Source organism: Cebus imitator, unplaced genomic scaffold (assembly GCF_001604975.1).
Source record: "Cebus imitator isolate Cc_AM_T3 unplaced genomic scaffold, Cebus_imitator-1.0 Scaffold291, whole genome shotgun sequence".
NCBI classification, from domain to species: Eukaryota; Metazoa; Chordata; class Mammalia; order Primates; family Cebidae; genus Cebus; species Cebus imitator.
Genome location: NW_016107606.1, coordinates 2024516 through 2045392, shown reverse-complemented (window position 1 = coordinate 2045392; position 20877 = coordinate 2024516).

Genomic DNA, 20877 nt, shown 5'->3' with positions numbered 1-20877 from the left:
GTCTATCTTCATACTGCTATGAAGAAATACCTGAGACTGGGTAATTTATAAAGGAAAGAGGTTTAATGGACTCACATTTCCACATGGCTAGGGAGGCCTCACAATCATGGTTGAAGGCAAAGGAGGAACAAAGACACGTCTTACGTGGTGGCAGGCAAGAGAGCATGTGCAGGGGAACTGCCCTTTATAAAACCATCAGATCTCATAAGACTTATTCACTATCATGAGAACAGCATGAGAAAACCCATCACCATGATTCAATTACCTCCCACCAGGTTCCTCTCATGACACTGGGGATTATGGGAGCTACAATTCAAGTGAGATTTGGGTGGGGACACAGCGAAACCATATCAACTGGAGACCACGTTCAGTTAGGTCACTTAGAAAACTCTATTGGAAGATGGGGCAGGAAGTCTCCCCTCTCTTTCTGCTTCACACAGAGTCACATGTGGGACTTTTAGAAGCGGCGCTATACGTGAATAGAGTACATTTCTATTAGTCATCGATTTTTCTGGTGTTCGCTGGACATCTGTTTTTTTTTAATCCATGCCAGTTCTTTCTGATTGACTGATAGCTTTGCTGCTCCTTTCTAATTTAGGTTACTTGTAGCATTGGTCTCATGGCCTGACATTGGCCCCAACTTTACAACTTTATCTCCCATTTAATTGACTTTGCCTTTCCCCTTTGGTTTTTTTTGTTTGTTTGTTTTTGTTTTTTGTGTGTTTGTTTTTCTGTAACAAATTGTCCTGGTCTGGATCACAGATTTATTCCTGGCCCAATCCATAATGGCCAGAAGAATTGGTGAACTTCCCAATCACCAGGCATCAGGATGAAAACAGATTCTCCGAGAAAGGGATGAGGACATGGTAAACAAATTGCCTGCAATATCCACAAACATGTCAGGCTCTACGATCAGCCCTAAAATTACCAGGAATTGAACTTGCAGAAAATATATCCTTTTCCAGGGTTGCAGACATATATTGCTTAAATAATTACTGTAGTTCTTCAATTCTAAAATGAATGTATTTTTCACATTTTAACGTTTTTCGAATCAAGGCATAGATTGCAATCAACCTGTACATTTAATGCAGTGTTTTCCCCCTCCACATAATAGCTGCTGTTAAATTGATGATGCATCTTAAGCTAAAGTTTCTCTCAAAATTAGGGAAACATGGAAAGCATAATTCTACTGGCTCACAGTTTTGTCAAAAGTGAGAAATTAAATCTTTTTATATAAAATTACTGTTAAGCACTGTCTTCTTAATTGTTCTGTTTTTGTCTCACTTTCATGGGAAAGATGACAATTTCATCATTTCCTCAGGTAATTCCCCAATCTCATCATGTTACTCTGCCCTCTGATATCATGCCTAAATCATGTCTCCCTGGATTAACTCATTATTCCAATTAAAGTCCTTGATATATGTGAAAGACATGCCCTTATTTGTGACAAAGCCATAAAAAATGTGTTGCTTTAATTCCCTGTATAAATCAGTTTTTCTACTCCATTCCCTTAATTATGTGCCAGCTTTCTCTGGAATCACTCTAATGCCTATGATTTTTTTTCCTTAACCCAGAATGTTTTCAAAATGTAAGCATGGGATACCAACATGGTCTGACAAACCTGTCCTTCCTCTTTAGTGATATCCTTTATACCCAGTTTCAGTGACTCCTTTCTCTTTGTCAAATGATTCAAAAAAGAACTAAACTACCTCTAGATTCATCTCACATGCTTATTTGTGGGGGCATTTGATCACCAGTAAAGATTATCCAACTTGAATTGTTTTTTATAGATAGCTAATTTTCACTTTTTTTCCTCCTGTGGAATCCTTCATTATTATTCTTTAACTCTGGAGTTATTTATTTAGTTTGGTAGTTATCACCAGGTGCTATGAACTGGCATCATCAAGGAGTGGAATGGTATAACAGGAAGACCATCCTACCCTAATAGAGGCTTTTGGTTTTGGTTTTTGTTTTAAGACAGGGTCTTGCTCTGTCCTCCAGGCTGAAGTACAGTAGTGCGATCTCAGCTCTGTGCAGCCTCTGCTTCCTGGGCTCAAGCAATTCTCCTGGCTCAGCCTCCTGAGTAGCCAGGATTATAAGTGCACACCACCAAGCCCAACTAATTTTGTATTTTTTTCTTTTTTTTTTTTTTTTTTTTTTTTTGGAGATGGAGTTTCACCATGTTGGCCAGGCTGGTCTCGAATTGAATTCCTGGCCTCAAGTGATCCACCCACTTTGGCCTCACAAAGTGCTGGAATTACAGACATTAGCCGCCATACCCTGCCCCACATCCCAATAGAGTTTTAGTTCAGGTTGTGATACTGACATACCATTTGGCTTTAAAGAGGGATTTAATGTCTCTGGGCCTAGCAAGTGGTTAGGAAGATAGAACTAGGTGATTCCTAAGACTTCTTCAGTTCTAACATTCCACAGCATCATTTCTTAATGGTCTGATTAATGTCTTTTCTGAGTTCTCATAGGCTCAAAATCAAATGAAGTACTGGACCAACACCTGTAATATCTCGTCAAGCCTACATTCACTACCCATATTCTGCGTCTGTCAGGAGGTTACCATCTGGGTTCTTTCAAAGTCTGTTCCCCACCAAATGTACATGTGTGTTCATGCACACACACACGCATGCATACACTCTTAGCTTTGGAAGTGAGCATTTGTGAAATCCAGCCCCATAGAAGTTCGGCTGTGTATTTTTTTTTCCTGATGGATATGCAAGAAAAAAGAAATGGTGTCGTTGTCCTTCAGTCTGATAAGAAGGTGGCTCATTGCCTTCCCCTCTGATAATCTAAAGAAGGAACTATTTATCTGGAATGATTTATGCTATTTTCCAATATTCTGATTATAAAAACTGGTGAATATACCACAGACTTACCTTACTAGACTGTGGCCTGTGCTTTGCAATCTTTTTTGTGTACTTTTGGTTTAGGTCATCCTTCTTCACGCCCTTCCTTCACGTTCCCTGATAGGAACCAGCCATGCCTGGACTGAATCATCACCATTATGACTTCTCCCTGGTTTTGCAGTTTAGAATTCCATTTGTTTGCCTTCTGGGTTCATCTCAGATCACAATTCTGCTTGCTAATTAAAGAAGTAACTACCCAAAATCAGGTAGGCATGTATCAACCCCTTTAGTCTCCTAGACGGCATATTGTCCTGACCTGCTGATTCGTACAGTATGTGTTATGCTCAAATTACTCAAGAATTCCCTTACCAGCCTTTTGTCCACAGTTATTTTTGCAAGGTCTTCATTACTTCCTAATTGACTAAATCCATTTTCTTCATTTCGTTCATTGAAGACAGGTTTAGAAGTACATCAATTATGTAGCTTTCCTAATGGCTTTCTTCTTTCAGGCTTGTCCTCATTTCTAAATGGGTCTGTATTCCACCCTTAGCTTATATCATCTGTCTGTCTGTCTGTCTGTCTGTCTGTCTATCTACCTACCTCCCTATCTACCATCTATCCGTCTATCATCTATCTTTTCAGATCTAATTGAGATTTTGAAAAGTCTCCAGTAACTGGATGTCTAGCTTTATAACCTTAGGTATGAATAATATTCCCCCTAATAAGATCTCTCCCTTGCCTTAGTGCAATAAGCATGGAACTACATGGCTGGACTAGCAGGAACCAAGCCTCTTTATTTCCTGACCACCATTTTCCCCTGATCTAGGCTTCTAAGATCCAGTCGTCCTTGGTCTTTTTTTGTGTAGCAGATCCAAAACTTTGATGTGCCTTCCTGAGGCTAGTAAATGCCCTGTCCTACTACTATATAAAGTTCATTGTGCCTGAATAAACAACATCCCACCAGACTCTGGGTGCTATATTCCTTGCCAGTGCACATTCCTATTGAAGATTCAACAGGTCTTCAATGCTACGTTCAATTTGTTTCATGGCGCAAGTGCCCTGAATGCCCAAATTATAGTTGGGGTGTGTGTGTGTGTGTGTGTGTGTGTGTGTGTGTGTGTGTGTTTTAATTCACTGAAAAAGTTGCTTCCCAAGGCTCAATGTTGCACCCAGAAGATCTGAATCAGAGCATGTTCCAGGGTCTTCTGTTCCCTGGGCCCAGAAAAACTATCCCCTTTACCATTAAAATGGAGGGTTGAAGTTCTAGATCCGTGTCTTTCCAAGTTATATACATAACCCTCAGTCACTCATTTTAGGAACCTTGAAAGCTCCCCTTCACCAGTGATTTGGTAAAAGGCACCCAGGCCACTTCATTAGATGGCAACAGCTTAGAATTGTAGAGAAAATGTGGGGCTCCATCATGAGTCTCCTAGGTCTTCAGGCTCTAACGCAAATGTTCGTCCCACTCTGTTGGGCTTGCTTAGCCATAGTTTTTCTGGCCGGATACCTCAGTGCACACTCTAAATGTTCTTAAACATTACCTCAGTGAATACTCTAAATGTTCTAAAACATTAAAGCATTTTCTAGTGGCTTCTTTTAGCATTTCCTTCTGAGACACTATCCACACCTGGTTGACAACTTTAACCGTCTGTTTGGCCGGCCAACTTGGCTCAACAAACCACAGTAAAGATGTGGGCGTTTTTCATTGAATAAATTGCTTTTGCTGTTTTACTGGCTTGACTAGTCAAGCAAATTAAAATAAGTTGCATGTGCTTTTAAAAATTAAACCATTTTTGTCTCTTCGATCAGTGTCCTGTTGAAATCTGATTTTTACTTGAGTTTGACACAAGGTGAGCTTTAAAATTACTCTCATCTATAGACCTCCCCTTTCCATGAATAATCCATAGAGCCAGTCAACCCAGTATCATTGGTCAGCTTGTCAGTTTTGCCATCTGCTATTTGGGCATAAAATCTAATGATCCCCACTCATTGCTTAAGATCAAGATCTTTGAATATGGTGAGACCTTGAGGGCTTTAGCCTGGTTTTGCCCTGCACTAGCTACATGACCGTGGGCAAATTACTTTCCTTTCTTTGTGCTTCAACTGTGAGATGGGTTATTACTTTCTCTGTGATGAGTGCTTTCGTAGATACAAAGATTTCAGGATAAGATCCCATGATCAATTAATTTATATTCTAAATGGAAGAAGACAAAGACCCTAATAGACACGTTGAGTAGTGAGCTCATGAGAGATCTAGGAAGGACCATGGGGGCATTAAAGAGGGTGAGATTACTTCTCTGGGGAAGAGCGTTAACAGGAGGCCTCCTTGAAGAAGGTGATACTTAATGAAGAGTTTGATTCAACCAGCAACAGTAAAAATAAGAAGAAATTGGCAATAGCAATAACAATAGCAGACAACACTTTTAGAATGTCTCCTGCTAGCCAGATCCTATGTTGAGCAGGTGAATCTCCCTCATGGAACAGGTGGTAGCACTGACACCTTCCAACATCCTTTCTAAAATCATATGTCTATGCAGTTTCCTAAGCCACAAACACAACACACGTAGTGATAACTGAGTTATCCGTCCCTTCACATCCACGTTAGAGGTAAAACAGAAAGGCATAGGGCTAGGGACCAGAGTTTGAAATACTCCAAGTCACTTTCAATTTATATTATTTTGGACCAAGTCACTGATTTCTGTGTACCAAATTATCTCATTAAATCCTCTTAACCACTCCAGGAGGTATGGTTAATCCCATTTTGCAGGTGCCATAAACTGAGACTCAAAAAAATTAATTACTCAGTGGAAGGGCTGGGGTATGAACTCTCATCTGTCATGCTCAAAAGACTGGGGGTTATCAGGTCACTGAAGACTTCAAAAATGTAACATTAATTTATTTGTAGTACTGACAGTCTCTATTTTAAGTACACTAAAGTATTACATGTAGCTCCTCAGGTGACCTTCCAATACTTCTTAATCTTATAACACAGAAGTTTCTGGAGCAATTTTTCCAATTTTCAGGCTTTGCTGAAAGAGGCTCTTGCATAATTCCAACCCTGGCCAAACTCTCTTAATGATGTTATTTTATACCATATGCATTGTGGTTGGCCTGAGTCAGCCATTTGTTTTTTTACTTTTGATTTTTTCCTCCCCCACTCCCTTCTTTTCCAGTCAATATTCATTTTAAATGCAAGAAGTCAGCCTCCTTTTTAGCTGACAAGGCTGGTTGTTCATATACCTTTCGGGTGTATAACTGACAAGTGTCCACTTAGGTGTGGGGCTGATTCTAAACAATCCTCTGAAATGTTCAAAGGAGAAAAAGCAGGGACACCAGGAATTTGCTGAGCAAAGGATGTGCTGATAATTAGAGCCAAAGTGCTCCCAAGCGTTGCTCTGAAAAGCCTCATGATCAGGAAAGGTGAGATTGGCAACCTTCAAGCATTTCGACTCCAGCCCCCTGTGTCGTCTTTACTGATTGTTTCATGGGTAACAGGAATCTGTTCACCTTCCTCTGGAAAAGGGGACAGCAAAAGCCCCTCTTCCAGATGCAACTCTTCATCCAGCCCCAATCTAACAGCTTTTCCTTCCTAGTGCACTCCGTAGCTCTCTCTTTCTGGACAAAGTGCCTGCTTGGTGGTATTTTAATCCTGACTGCATGTTTGAATCACCTGGGAAGCTTTAAAAAAATGTCAGCTTCACTAATACTAGTTAAAATTGTGTTCGTGAAGACGGGTCCTGAGGTCTGCAGTTCCTCTAATGTGTAACATGTTAATATCTACCATTTTAGTGGGTCAGAGCTCTGGGCCAGGGTAACTCTGAAGAAAAAATGCTTGAGGTAAAGTTTTTCTGGAGCTCTCACTGTCATCCTTTTTCAAGGGTAAGACATATATTAAAAAAAAAAGAAAAACATTTAATCAGGAGTTAATCTGATTTTCCAAAAAGCAGAAAGCAATATCCATTCTAATTTTGAAAACAAAGGAAAATCAAGCAGCAATATGCGTTAAGATCTCACCATGGTAGCTACTCCTTCTCTCCCTCCCAACCAGGCTATATATTTTTTTGAGAGAAGATGGCATCTCGCTCATCTCTGCATTCTTCAGGCAATATCTGGCATAGGGCCTGGCACTGAGGAGATGTTCAGTAAATGCCTATTAATGGACGTGAATCTGTAATTTACTCCTTACAACATATGTAGAAGCTTCTGCAACCATAGGCCCAGCCAAGGTGAGGTTCCTATTCCCTAGATGCTCTTTGCAAAGCCACTTTCCCGCAGCGTCTTGCTGAACCTGACTGTTTCTCACAGATTGTATCCTTAACACCAGTTTCCATTATATGAATGCATGCCAACAATCCCTACAGAGATCAAACACCTGAAGCCTAGTCCAGGCTTGCTTTTTTGAAAGAAAATAATAATTAATAAACTTTTACATTTTAGAATAGTTTTAGATTTCCAGAAATGTCACAAAGAGATTTCAAAGAGTTCCTGTGTGCTCCTTTCCCAGATTTCCCTGTGGTTCACATCTTACGTTACTACGGTACACTTATCATAAATAAGGAATCAACACTGATACGTTACAATTAACTAAACTCCGTACTTTATTAAGATTTCACTAGTTTTCCTCTAATGACCTTGTTCTGATCCAGGATCTCATCTAAGACTTTTTGTTACACATAGTTGTCCTGACTCCTCAGCCTCCTCTGGTCTATGATAGTTTTTCTGACTACCAGATTCTTGTATTTGATGACCCTGACAGTTTGGGGAAGAGCTAGACAGGTTCTTTGTAGAACATCCTTTAATTTGGGTTGTCTGACATTTTACTTCATGGGGTCATGGATGGGTTGGGAGAGAAAGATGGCAGAGGCAAGGTACCTTTCTCATCACAGGATGGTGCCATTCTTATCAGATCTTTGGGCTTTGCTTTTGAGAGAACTATGCTACAATGGCAGCCCTAGAGTCAGATGGCCTGACCTCACACACTTTTCCACCATCCTGTGTAATCTCAGGCAAGTGCATTGTTCTCTCCAAGTCTCATTTGCTTTATTGGTAAGCTGGAGTAACAAATCCATTTGTCATATGTAATTACGACATTCACCACAGTACCTGGTACATGGTTAAATGTTAAAGAGATGATAACTATTCTTACTATTTATCATTGTTAATCGTTATCTTGATACAATTTTTCCCATGTTTCCTACATTGAATATGAGAGTTGAACTAGGTGATATTTAAGGTGTCTTTAAGTTATAATATTCTTGAATTCTGGTTAAATGTATTCAGGTGCTTTGCATATTTTTTTAAAAAATTGACTCATCACTGTTTGCTTTTTCCCATTCTAATTTTCTAATTACCCTTTGTAACTGAAAGCTGACTTAGCAATTCTGCCATTACTAGTTTATTTGTGTTACTCTATAGATCAGAAGCAGCTACGAAGTATGAACAAACAGTAGACATGGAATGAGGAGATGTGAGTTCAGTCAGGAGATGGGAGCTGACATTACCAGTTGTTAAGTTAGTTTAGTGTGTTTTAGCACTACGGATGAGTTGACCTTGACTCAGCCAGACTCCCTCGAATGGATCCATCCCAATTAGACTATAAATTCTTTGAAAGAAAGTGGCATCTATCTCCAGGGTAGATGAAGGGCTGAACCAAGGGTGCGACCTGGGACGATGAGTAGAATATGGCAGGGCACAGTGGGAAAAAAGAATCACTGTGTGGAGCACTTAGCAAACCTAATCTAGCAGGTGAGAACTGTCTGGCATGGCTCCAAGGCTCTCCCTAAAGTGTGGCTGGCAGTTCAACCTCAGGTTCCTCATCTGCAAAGTGAGAATAATTCCCAGCTTCTGGAATTACTGAGAGGCTCTAATGGGACGATATGTTTGGAAACCCTTTAGAAACATGAAAAATGCTATTTAGATGTACTATTACTTGTGGATGTAGGATGGAAAACAGTGAGCAGTAAGTGGAATGGACTTACCGTATTTACACAACCACATATTCTTCCTGCCTGCAAAGATCAATGACATGGCCCAAGCCTGAGCCTGGAAAGGTGAGCCTTGATCTCTGTAATGCTTAGGAAGTTTGGGTTTAGGCACTCTTGTAAATCTTGAGGCCACTAGGGTAAACCTTGGAACAACTCAGTCAACCAATGGATGTACAAGAGTCTAGATTCAGTGGGTTGGGAATTAATGGAAAACTTGCTTCTCTCAGATAAGAGCCTCTGTTAATTAACATTTTAAATTTTAATGTGTCAATAATTTAAGAGCCTAGTTTGCTTAGGTTGTGGTTTGGTTTTTTTTTTCCCCTCCTATGAAGAATAATATTGCAAGGGCAAAATCACTAAGCAGAGCACTTCTGCAAGTTTATTAGGAAGGTGAGAGGAGTTAGTAGATTGTCTTAACATAGCCATTCTTTTGTTGCAGAGGCTGGTTCCTGATTTTTATTTTATGAGTTCAGGATGATGAATCTGATCCTAAAATCTGGGACGCATGTCCTGAAATTGGAGCTATCTCAGAAAATAGAGGTAAATAATGAGTTTTGGTTCAATTATTGTCCAGGTTACTGCATTTAGATTGTACCTAAAATGAACCAATATAGTCACCTCCTAGAAAGTGAAAATATCAGTAAGCTCTTTGTTCCATCTAGAGCAGGAGTTGGCTAACTATAGCCCATATGCCAAATCCAGGCCTCCTCCTATCTATAAATAAACATTTTATTGCAACAGAACCATGCCCATTTGTATGCATGCCGCCCATGGCTGCTTTCACACTGTTGTGGTGACAGAGATGACATGACTCACAAACCCTAAAATATTTACTACCTGACCCTTTCCTGAAAAAGTTTGTCAACACAAGTCTTCAGATAATTTTAGGTGGACCACAGGCAAACACTGATTTATTTGAATTGTTACGTGTTCATTTGAATATGTATTAGAAAAAGATAAAACTGCCAATTTGCAGTTTAGTTTTGCAGATTTTTGTTGTTGTTGTGAGGACAAGTTAAAAAAGGTATATAAGGAAAACTCTGAGTCAATTTAAGGAAGAATTCTAAATAAATATACAAAAGCTGTCATGGTAAAATGTAAAACTCTAATATTTAAGAAACACAGACATAATCGGCAAGAAACAATTTCATTTGTTTGATCTTTATAGTGAATTGACCTCTTTCTTTGGTTCCAAGAAAATTGGCCTGAGAGGTTATTAACAAGGATCTTTTTAATTTATATCTAAGTCTAAAATAGTTTGGACAGAAATTAATCAAGCAGCATTACTGGCTTCCCACTCACACACATGAAGAAGAGACATAGATGAACACCTAATTTTCAGTAACAGACATAACCAAATCTGTTGCGGTGGGGGAGAAGAAGCAAGAAGAGAATTTTGGGGGTAAAACCTTAATTCTAGTCTTTGCTCATCAGAAAATGGTCTAACTAACTGGAAAGCTCCTTAAGATGTGAAATCAGAGAGGCTGTGTACTTTATCATGTGATCATGAATGAAAGAACTCAAATTAATCTTGTTCTGCCACCTGTGGGCAAGTATGTAGGCTAAACAGAAAACCATGTAGAGCCCCTGCAATGCACCACCTTCAGCTCACTGTAGACCAGTGTTTCTTTCAGTATATGCCATGGAATATTTGTAGGATCAATTTTTTTAAGAGTTCAGTAGCCAAATAACCTCAGGAAAGAAACACTGACTTAAACAGAGTTGAACCTGCTCAAATTAACTGCACAGAGGTTGCAATTTTGCCCAAATCTTTCTTACCACAGAGCTCTTTTCTCATGAGGCATTTTGGGAAAGGCCTCTTTTAAGGACCTAGAAAAAAATGAACATATAGGCATCAATATGACTTGGGGTCTAGAATTTATTTTATTTTGACTTTTTTTTAAAATTCCTTTCCTTTTGTGTGTATCATCAATCTAATGAGAAGTGAATTTCATGGCAGCAGATGGTACGACTTCCAAACATGAGAGGATTTGTGTACAGATAACACTTGGGAGCTTTGAAAATCAGTCTGTGCTAAAACTTTTAGGAGGCTAATTAGACATAGATACCAAAATCCTTATAATTATGCATTATCTTGCATTATCTTCAGTAAGCAATTTCACTTTTACAAATTATCCTTTGGAAATCACCAGAGACATGTGTATAAGGGAATTCCCTATAGAGTGATTTATAAGACTAAACAAATTAGAAACAATTTAAATATTCAGTAACAAAGAATGATTGTTGGGAGAACTTAAATATATTGGAATATTAAATAGGCAATAAAAATCATAGGACTATAGAATACTTATCGACATAGGAAATTGTTTATTATATATCTATAACATATATATGGGAAATACTATTAAATGCCATTTGTAGTATTCTACTTTTATAAACTATGTAAGTGAATAAACATGAAGAATGTTAAAAAGACACAGGCAGTATAAATAGTGACATTATTTTGGGTGGTGGAGTTATGGGGAAAATATTCTTTCTTTGTGCTCTTCTGTTTGCCAGCTATCCTGCATTGAGCTTATATCACTTAATTAGAAAAAAAGTTAGACACAATTATAGTAGAAAATCCCACAAAAATAGCATTCTCCTCATATCACTTTTTCAGCAGGACCTATGACATGGAACATTTTGCAGATGTGCTAGGTTACATACTGCTAAGACCAGAAAGGATTTTCTTCCAGGTGCAAGTATGGCCAAGGATGATACTAGAGCCCCAGAGGTTTCATGCTAGAAATTGCTCTTTGTGTTTTCTGTTCAGAAACATGTCAACATGAGGAATGACTGGACCAATATCTCAGGAAATGAACTCTGGTTTGTAATCCACGTGGACAATTTCCCGTAGCACATCAAAGCTCTGAGTCAACTTGTCCTACATACGTGCTCCCCCCTATATATAGCTTAGATCTCCACGGTCTTGTCACTTCCTTCCTCTGTTCATATTTCACCCCAACATGACAATGACAGAAGTATTTGAGTCAGAGTCAAGCTGGAGAATGACCCAGTCTAGGCCAGGCATGGCATTCCAGTTGCCTCTGTATCAGATAGCTAGCCCTATCTTCACCTTCTTGGGTAAAACTAAACCAGCCAGCACAAATATCTATCTACTTCATCTTTCAAGATTCTCCCATGTCGAACATTATTTAAATAAAGAAATCTGTAACCGTGCTAGATGGCACTGGCCTGAGGTGGTTTGCCATGAACTCACTGTGTGACCTTAGATAAAAAGTCTTCCTGTTCTAGACCTCAGTTTCCTTGACTATATAATGAGATGCCTTGATTTACTTTCAAATGTTTATCAAGTTTCTACTCTGGGGCATGAAAGTGCACAAGACAGACACAGCCCTTGCTGTAGCAGAGCTTGCAATTAGTAGAATAGACAGATAACATTTTAAAAAGCAAATCCAAAGTAGCTTGGAAGTATGCCACAGGGGAGAAATTATAGAGATTCCACTGGAACCAAAGGAGGGGCAGCTAGGCCAGACTCAAGGAGTCAAGGAACATCATAGCACCAGTAATATCTGGGACTGTTAATACTGAGTGTCACTTCATTGGATTGAGCGATGCTAAGTATTGTTCCTGGGTGTGTCTGTGAGGGTGTTGCCAAAGGAGATTAACATTTGAGTCAATGGACTGTGAAAGGCAGATCCACCCTCATTCTGGGTGGGCATAATGTAATCAGCTGCCAGCATGGCCAGGAAAAAAAGCAGGCAGAAAAAAGCTAGAAAACTGAAAAAAACGAGACTGGCTTAGTCTCCCATCCTACATCTTTCTCCCGTGATGCATACTTCATGTCCTCAAACATCGGACTCCAAGTTCTTCCACTCTGGGACTCTTGAACCTTCAACCACAGACTGAGGCCTGCACGGTCAGCTTCCCTACTTTTGAGGTTTTGGGACTCAGACTGGCTTCCCTGCTCCTCAGCTTGCAGATGGCCTGTTGTGGAACTTCACCTTGTGATCCTGTGAGTCAATACTCCTTAATAATTTCTTCTTTATATATACATCTATCCTATTTGTTCTGTCCCTCTAGAGAACCCTAATACAACATCTAAAAAGTGACTTCTAGAAGACATACTGACACACGAGTAAGAGCTAGTGAAAGAGGGTGATGGGAGGAAACAATTGCCTACCAAAGGCGCAGAAACAGGAGGGTGACCGAGAAGTTCAACCGGTTAAAAGAAATTCATATGCCCAAAACAGGCGGCAAGAGGCCATGGAGCAAAATGAAGGCAAGCCATGTCAAAGTTTAGATGGGTGCTGTCCAGTAGGTACACAATGCAAGCCATGTGTGCCATTATAAATCTTCTAGTAGACACATTTTAAAAGTACAACAAAACAACTGAAGCTAATTTTAACAATATATTCCAGTTAATCCAATTATCTAAAATATTATTCTAATATGTAATCAATATAAAATTCTCAATAAGATATTTTACAACTTTTTTAGATGGAGTTTCACTCTGTCTCCAAGCTGGAGTGCAGTGGTGTGATCTCAGCTCACTGCAACCTCCACCTCCTGGGCTCAAGTGATTCTCCTGACTCAACCTCCTGAGCAGGTGGGATTACAGACATGCGCCACCAAGCCCAGCTAATTTTTGTATTTTTAGTAGAGACAGGGTTTCACCATATTGGCCAGGCTGGTCTTGAACTCCTGACGTCATGATCCACCAGCCTCAGCCTCCCAAAGTGCTGGGATTACAGGCATGAGCCACTGCACCTGGCCTACAACTTTTTTTTCTACTTAATCTTTGAAATCTGATGTTCATATTTAAGCTCATCTCTGTTCAGAATCACCATATCTCCAGTGCTCTGCAGCCTCACATGTGGCTACTGCATTGGACTGAATGGGTTTAGACTTTATCCTTAGGATGGTGCAAAGCCACCAAAGAATGATAACAAGTGGTGAGACATGATGATCACCAGGCTGCTACATAGATAGTAGATTTGATAGGAAAGTGTGAGAAGCAGGGAAAATGGGAAGGAAGATGCTGCATAAATCTAAGGGAAACATTTGGTTAATGGCAGGGAGAATAAATAGATTTCAATGGAGTCAAGAGATATTTTGGAAAAGATTTAAACATCTTGACATGAACATGAGCCCATGGAGCACTCAGACCCAAGAGATACTTCACAAGGCATAATGATGTATTTATTTTTTCCCCTTTGGTCTCTTCAAGCTGAAAGTCACAGACCTGGGTGAGAAGTCACAGAGGCAAGATCGGTTTCCTAGGAGCTATGTAGCTAATAGTTTTGGTGAATGGTTTGTGGTGCTGTTTTGACCCTTTATCGCCTATGTAGAGTGAGATAGAGGAATCATCAGAGAGCCTAAGAGTGATTATTGCTTTTTTCCCCTCTCTCCATCAGCTGACACACTGAATTTGTGAAGAGAGGAGGGGAGGAGGAGATAGGTGGAGAAAACTGCTTCTTAGGAGTGATTACAGCCACAGAGGGACTTGAAGAGACATCCTTGGGCCCCATATTTCTTTTGCCACCAGTGACTTCCAAATCAAATGAGTCCAATCTGCAGATCAAAATGAGATTTTTCTTATTGACTTCCCTGAAAGCTTAGCCGGCTCTCTGCAAATCGAGTCATGTGTATCCTGCATCCTCATCAAACATTGCAGATTGCAGGGATGTCGGAACTGGGCCAAGATTGGCAAATATGTCACTGATGCATGAGGCTAGGGAAAATCCAGCTCTTATTGGCCTTGCAGTGCTGACCTGCTTTGTCCATAAATGAAGAGCAAATGCAATTTGCAAAACACATAGAACTGATAAGGGGTTACAACAAGGCAGGGCTGAAGCTGCTTTTCCAAGAGCAGGCCCTCTTGAAAAGGGGACAAAGCAGATTTCAAGAGTGAAATTGGACAGTGTTCCTTAAAGTGTGCTCCGTATGCCATCTTTATCATAATCACCTGGAGTTTATTTGAAAAATATGTATCTGGGTCTAACCCCAGGCCAGTTGAATTAGAGTGTCTGGGGTAGGGCATGGGAAAACTCCATGTTTAACAAGCCCCCAAGTGATTCTCGTGCACATTAAAGCCTAAGATGTCCTTGAAGAAGGAAAGTTTTTCCACTTGGGCACTGGAAAAAACACTGAATTTGGAGTCAGCCTACTTGATCTTTCATACGGACTCTGCTGTTAACTGGCTGGATGGCCTCCTAGTGAAAGGAAATGGGATGTGAAATCAGAAGCGGGCACAGCCTACCTCTCATATAAGAGCTGTGTAATGACAGTTAATAGCTAAGCTCAGTCTCACCCTCACCACCAGAAAATGTAGAGCTGGGCTCAGGTGACCTTGAAAACTGTGCTAGCTCTGACGGTCTCTTTCTTTAAATCACCTAACATCAGTTTCTTCATCTGAAAAATGGGAAGCTTATATTCTGTTTTGGCTATGCTTTTGGGGGGATTCAATAAAACAATGTACACACATTTAAAAACCATTTTTAAAGGCTGACACGGTAGGAAGAAGCAGTGTTAATTGCTGATAGTTATCTCTACTTAGAACAAGCTTGTCCAACCCGTGCCTCATGGACCACATGTGGCCCCAGGACGGCTTTCAATGTGGACCAACAAAATTCATAAACTTTCTTAAAACATTTTGAGATTTTTTTTTTGCTATTTTCTTTTTGTAGCTCATCGGCTATTGTTAGTGTTAGTGTATTTTATATGCGGCCCAGGGAAGCCAAAAAATTGAACACCCCCGACTTAGAGCATTATTTGTCATAAGACTTCCCACACTGATAAAGTCTCCTTAAAAGCACAGTTTTTTTTTTTTTTTTGCAAAGCACAATACCAAATACAAAGAGATGTTGTGTTTGTTTTCCATAGATCACATAGTGTAAAATGGGCCACATTAACCTCTACCGATCCTCTGTTTACCACCAGTCTTGAAGAGGATAAGAGATTCACTTTGTAATACTCCAGATTTTCTTTCCAAATATTCAGAAACAGCCTTTATTAAAGGCTACACCTTAACTTAGCTACCACTTATATCTCCCAACACTAGCAAAATTTGATAATTTGATGACTTTATATTTGCCTAATTTCACCACTGCATGTTTTTTGTGCCATATCCTTGCTCTGAAATGTCTCCTTTATCAGATTCCTACCTATAAAAATATCATTTCAACTATTTGGGAGGCTGAGGCAGAGGATCACTTGAGCCCAGCAGTTCAAGTCCAGCCCAAACAATATAAAAGACCTGGTCTCTTTAAGAAAAAAAAATCATGGATACATGCAAATATTTAGCTTCAAGAATGTTGGCTTTGCTGCTATATTTAAAAGCAAAAGTGAATATACAAACAAAAAATGGGACATGACATAAATGTCCAACATTAGGGGATTGATTATGTAAGTACAGCTGTACAACAGAGAACCGCGTACTAGTTCATGTGTTGTTTTAAAGAATATTTAAAGGCATGGAACAATTGTCATGATGCACTATGAAGTAAAAGAGAAGAGTAAGTGCCATTATAATAAATCATCTATAGATAAAACATAAATAAAAACAGATGAGGGAAGGATGCATGCTGTCAGTTAGGATCTAATTTTTTATCACATCATAGGGTTACATGGTTTGGTTCTGTGTCCCCACCCAAATCTCATCTTGAATTGTAATAATCCCCATGTTGTCAAGGATGGGATCATGTAGATATAATTGAATCATGGGGGCAGTTTCCCCTATGCTGTTCACATGATAGTGAGTTCCCATGAGATCTGATGGCTTCATAAGGGACTTACCCCCTTCACTCTGCACTTCTCTCTCCTGCTGCCATGTGAAGAAGGATGTGTTTGCTTCTCCTTCTGCCATGATTGTAAGTTTCCTGAGGCCTCCCAAGTCATGGGAAGCTGTGAGTCAATGAAATCACTTTCCTTCATAAATTACTCAGTCTCAGGCAGCTCTTTACAGCAGCGTGAGAAGAGACTAATACATGAGGAGTTTATTTATATGTAAGGCCACACAGAAGAAAGGAAAAACAGGGAAGGTCTTGTAACCAATATGGAGATCTCACAGAGAAAACAACACCCTATACACTGTTCAAAATTGCAATTCTGTTACAGTCGCATAATGCAGCTTTTCCCAGCTTCTGCTTCCCTCTGAGCTTTTTATTTTATTTCCCTGTACATGTCTCAAATTCCAAATATGAGTAAGAGGGTCTGATTCACTCACTTAGTCATTACCTCATACAGAGCCCCTGCACTGGACAGAGTTCCCAGGCCAGGCTCCATCATGGCCAGCGGGGTACTCAGCCCACACACTGGTGCTTTGGCCTTGATCCATTCAGCTGTGTACAAGGTGGCATGATCACATGACAGAACATGGAGCTGTAGAGGTCAGGAAGTGCTGAGGCTGCTCCTCTGAGAAGGGGCTAAAAGCAGGGCAGACACTCCGAAACTCAAGCACATTTGTCTCCAGTACATTCATCAAAATAATATTTGTGGTTATGACTGAAGGATGGGGGAAAAATAAATTCATTACAGTTGGATTTGGCTCCATGTGACGGAAAACCCCAAATTACAATGGTTTAAACACAGGAGGGTTTATTCTCTCAAGTGGAAGAAGTCTGGGATGGCAACTCACAAAGTCATTAAAAATTCAAGTGCGTGTTTACAATAGCAAAGACCTGGAACCAACCCAAATGACCATTGATGATAGACTGGACAGGGAAAATGTGGCACATACACACCATGGAATACTATGCAGCCATAAAAAATGATGAGTTTGTGTCCTTTGCAGGGTCATGGATGAATCTGGAAACCATCATTCTCAGCAAACTGACACAAGAACAGAAAATCAAACACCGCATGTTCTCACTCATAGGTGGGTGTTGAACAATGAGAACACAGAGACACAGGGAGGGGAGCATCACACACTGGGGTCTGTTGGGGGGAACAGGGGAAGGACAATGGGGGGTAGGGAGGTTAGGGAGGGATAACATGTGGAGAAATGCCAGATATAGGTGACGAGGGGATGGAGGTAGCAAACCACATTGCCATGTATGTACCTATGCAACAATCCTGCATATTTTGTACATGTACCCCAGAACCTAAAGTGCAATAAAATATATATAAAAAAAAAAAAAAGAATTCAGATGCATTCTAACTTCCTGCTCTTCATGATAGCACATAGTATGGAAGCCATTATTCCTGTTCACTAATATTCTTTTTCTTCCCTCATTTTGGGAACATGATAGGACTTCGCTTCCTTCCCTTTTGAATCTTGGTGTGTCACGTGACTTGCTTTCACAAATGAACTATAAAGGGAAGTAACATGAATCACTTCTAAGCAGAAGCTTTAAGAGTCAATGCAAAAAGCTTCCACCTACTACTGTGGTTTTGAAGGCACATGATGAGAGACAGCTGCCCTCAGCCTGGGTGGTGGAGTGAATCTAATTAGCACAGGTTCTTTATTGAATGTTATTGGATATTTAGGTGAGGAAGAAATAGAAAATCATTGAAGTTGGGGGATTGTTATTATAGCGTAACCTGGTCCATTCTGACTAAATACATATAGGCATCATCAAAATCACTTCCCGGTCCACTCCGGCTGCTGGAGATTTAGCCATCACCTTCATGTCCCAGGCATCAAGAAGGAAAATCAGAGAAGGGCAAAAGGGCCAAACTTCCTAGTGAAGCCATCTCCCTTATGGAGTTTCCTGGAAATCCCACACAAAGTTTTCACTTACATTGCTCAGAATTTAGTTACACAGCCAATGTATTAATAATTGGCTGCAAAGCGTTCTGGGCAATGTAGTCTTTTAGCTGCACATTATTGCACTGAATGTAATTAAGGCTGAGTTACTAAGAAGGAGAAAAAAGATAATCAGCCAACACCATCTGCCATAAAATATAACTCACTTTCTTCTTTTATTTATATTTTCTTAATTACTTAAATAAAAACTTCTGTAATTTCATATAAGAAAAAAATTATTGGAGCCCTCTCATTTATTCATCAGGACAGCTCAAAGTATCTCTTAATCGCCTGCATAGAAGCCTGGTCTTTCCCCTCTAAGTTCTCCCTAAGTCTCATATGCCCCACCCCTCATTTTCTGATCACATTTGTCATTATGTCACAGTTTCATACCTACCTAATCATAGATCCCTTGAGGGCAGGGTTCAGCTCTTACTTCCTTCAGTCTTCTAAGATTCATTTCATGTATGGCAGATGGAAGTAGGAAGGACAAAGGGCTATTTCTCAAATGCTATTTATTTTTATTTTAAAAACTCAAATTGGAAGCAGAATTAGCTAATATTTTCTCCAGATTAAGTATATTAAGGAAGTACCTAAGTGCAAAGCACCATGTTGCTATCCTGGTGAGAGTTCAGACAGTAAACCAGCTCCACAAACATTTAAGAGGGGCAACAATGTGAATTCCATGGAAACGTGGACAGGTCAATTTTAGGTACATTCGAAATTAAGAGACATATGGACAGATTGTACTGGCAGCTGACCATCATGAAGACTAGCACAGAAATGTCATCCAGAGGATGCTAGGGCCTCCTTCCACATTGCCCATGCCTCCTGGCCGCCTCATACATAAACCCTTTTTAGGATAAAGCACATGGTAGCATTTAGTAACTAAAGTCCCTGAAATTGCATCCAAGTAAATTTCTTGCAAAATTTCAATCTACAGCAGGGTAGTGTGGGAAGAAGTTGATGTACTGGCATTACCCTCTGGGCAAAAGTGTTTTAAATAAGTAAGAAGAGACTGAAAAAAGTCCCACATAATTGGAGCAGAAAAAGTTATCCTTATTGTAGAATGGCAGTCCAAAATAACAAATGTAAGGGCTACCACCCTGAGTACTTGTTATATGCGCTATGAACCAGGCACTATGCTAAGCACTTTATTTATTTTGGTCATTTTATTCCCACAATGTTCCCATATAACTGGTAGTGTTTTAACTCCTATTTCTAAAATTTAAGAACAAAAGTGCTCAGGGCTTTTAGGAGATTGGTTGTAGTAATGGCCCCATTTAATATCCCCCATAGGCACATTCTTTGGTGACTTTGTGGCTCCTCTTGTCAAGGCATTGAGCCTATTTTTCCATTCCTTGGATCAAGGCTGGTCTCATCATTGCTTTGGACAAAACAATTTTGCAGAAGCAATAGTTCTGAGCTCTGAGAACAGTGCTAGTTCTGAGTCTATATCTTAAGAGGGCTTGCGAGCTTCTCTTGCCTCTCTTAAAACTGCTGCTGCATGTAAAAGGCCTGGGCAAGCCTGCTTTACTGCTGAGGCTCATGGAGCAGAGATGAGCCATACTAGCTGGGATCATCCTCAACCAGCCAGCCCCCAGCTGACTCACCAGCTGACCACAGAAGTATAAGGGAGCCCAGCCAGAACCAGCAGAACCATCCAGCCAACCCCTAGACTGGAGCAAAAATAAATGTTTATTGCTGTATGCCACTGAGGCCTTGAAGCTGTGGGCTCAGCAGTATTATTGTGGCACAAGAAAACTGGTAGAGAGATAAATAAGGAACTTCCTCAGGTTCACCTACCTGGCAATTGGGAGAGCTAAGGTTTGAATCAAGTGTGCCTAACTTCGGAACCTGCCATGTATGCAGAAGACTCGAGAACAAGCAAATCCCTCGCAATATGTAAAGTTCCTCAGGAACTCCAGTCTCCTAGTCAGAGGCCCTGTGTTCCATCCTGGGGACTCTGTTAAGTAGTCCAGGTCTCTAGACCTTGGTTTCTTTATCTTTAAAATGGGCATAATAAATATTTCTTTTAACAAGATTCCTGTTAGGATCCAATGAGTTACCTGATATGAAAGCATTTCACAAATGGCTATGGAGATGCCAACTGGGTTAATGATCAGGCACACCAGCCTCTCCACCCCAGCCAATGCTCCGGCACCCAGAGCGGCTCGGCCTAGAAAGGGTGTTGCCTGGAAGTCCTCCACACTTCTCCACTCAGATTGATTATGAAGTGTGGATGTACCTGGGGAGGAGAGGGTATGGATGGTTTGTCGTTGCAGCAGTGCCCCTGCTGACAGCAGGAAAGCTTTAGCTGAGT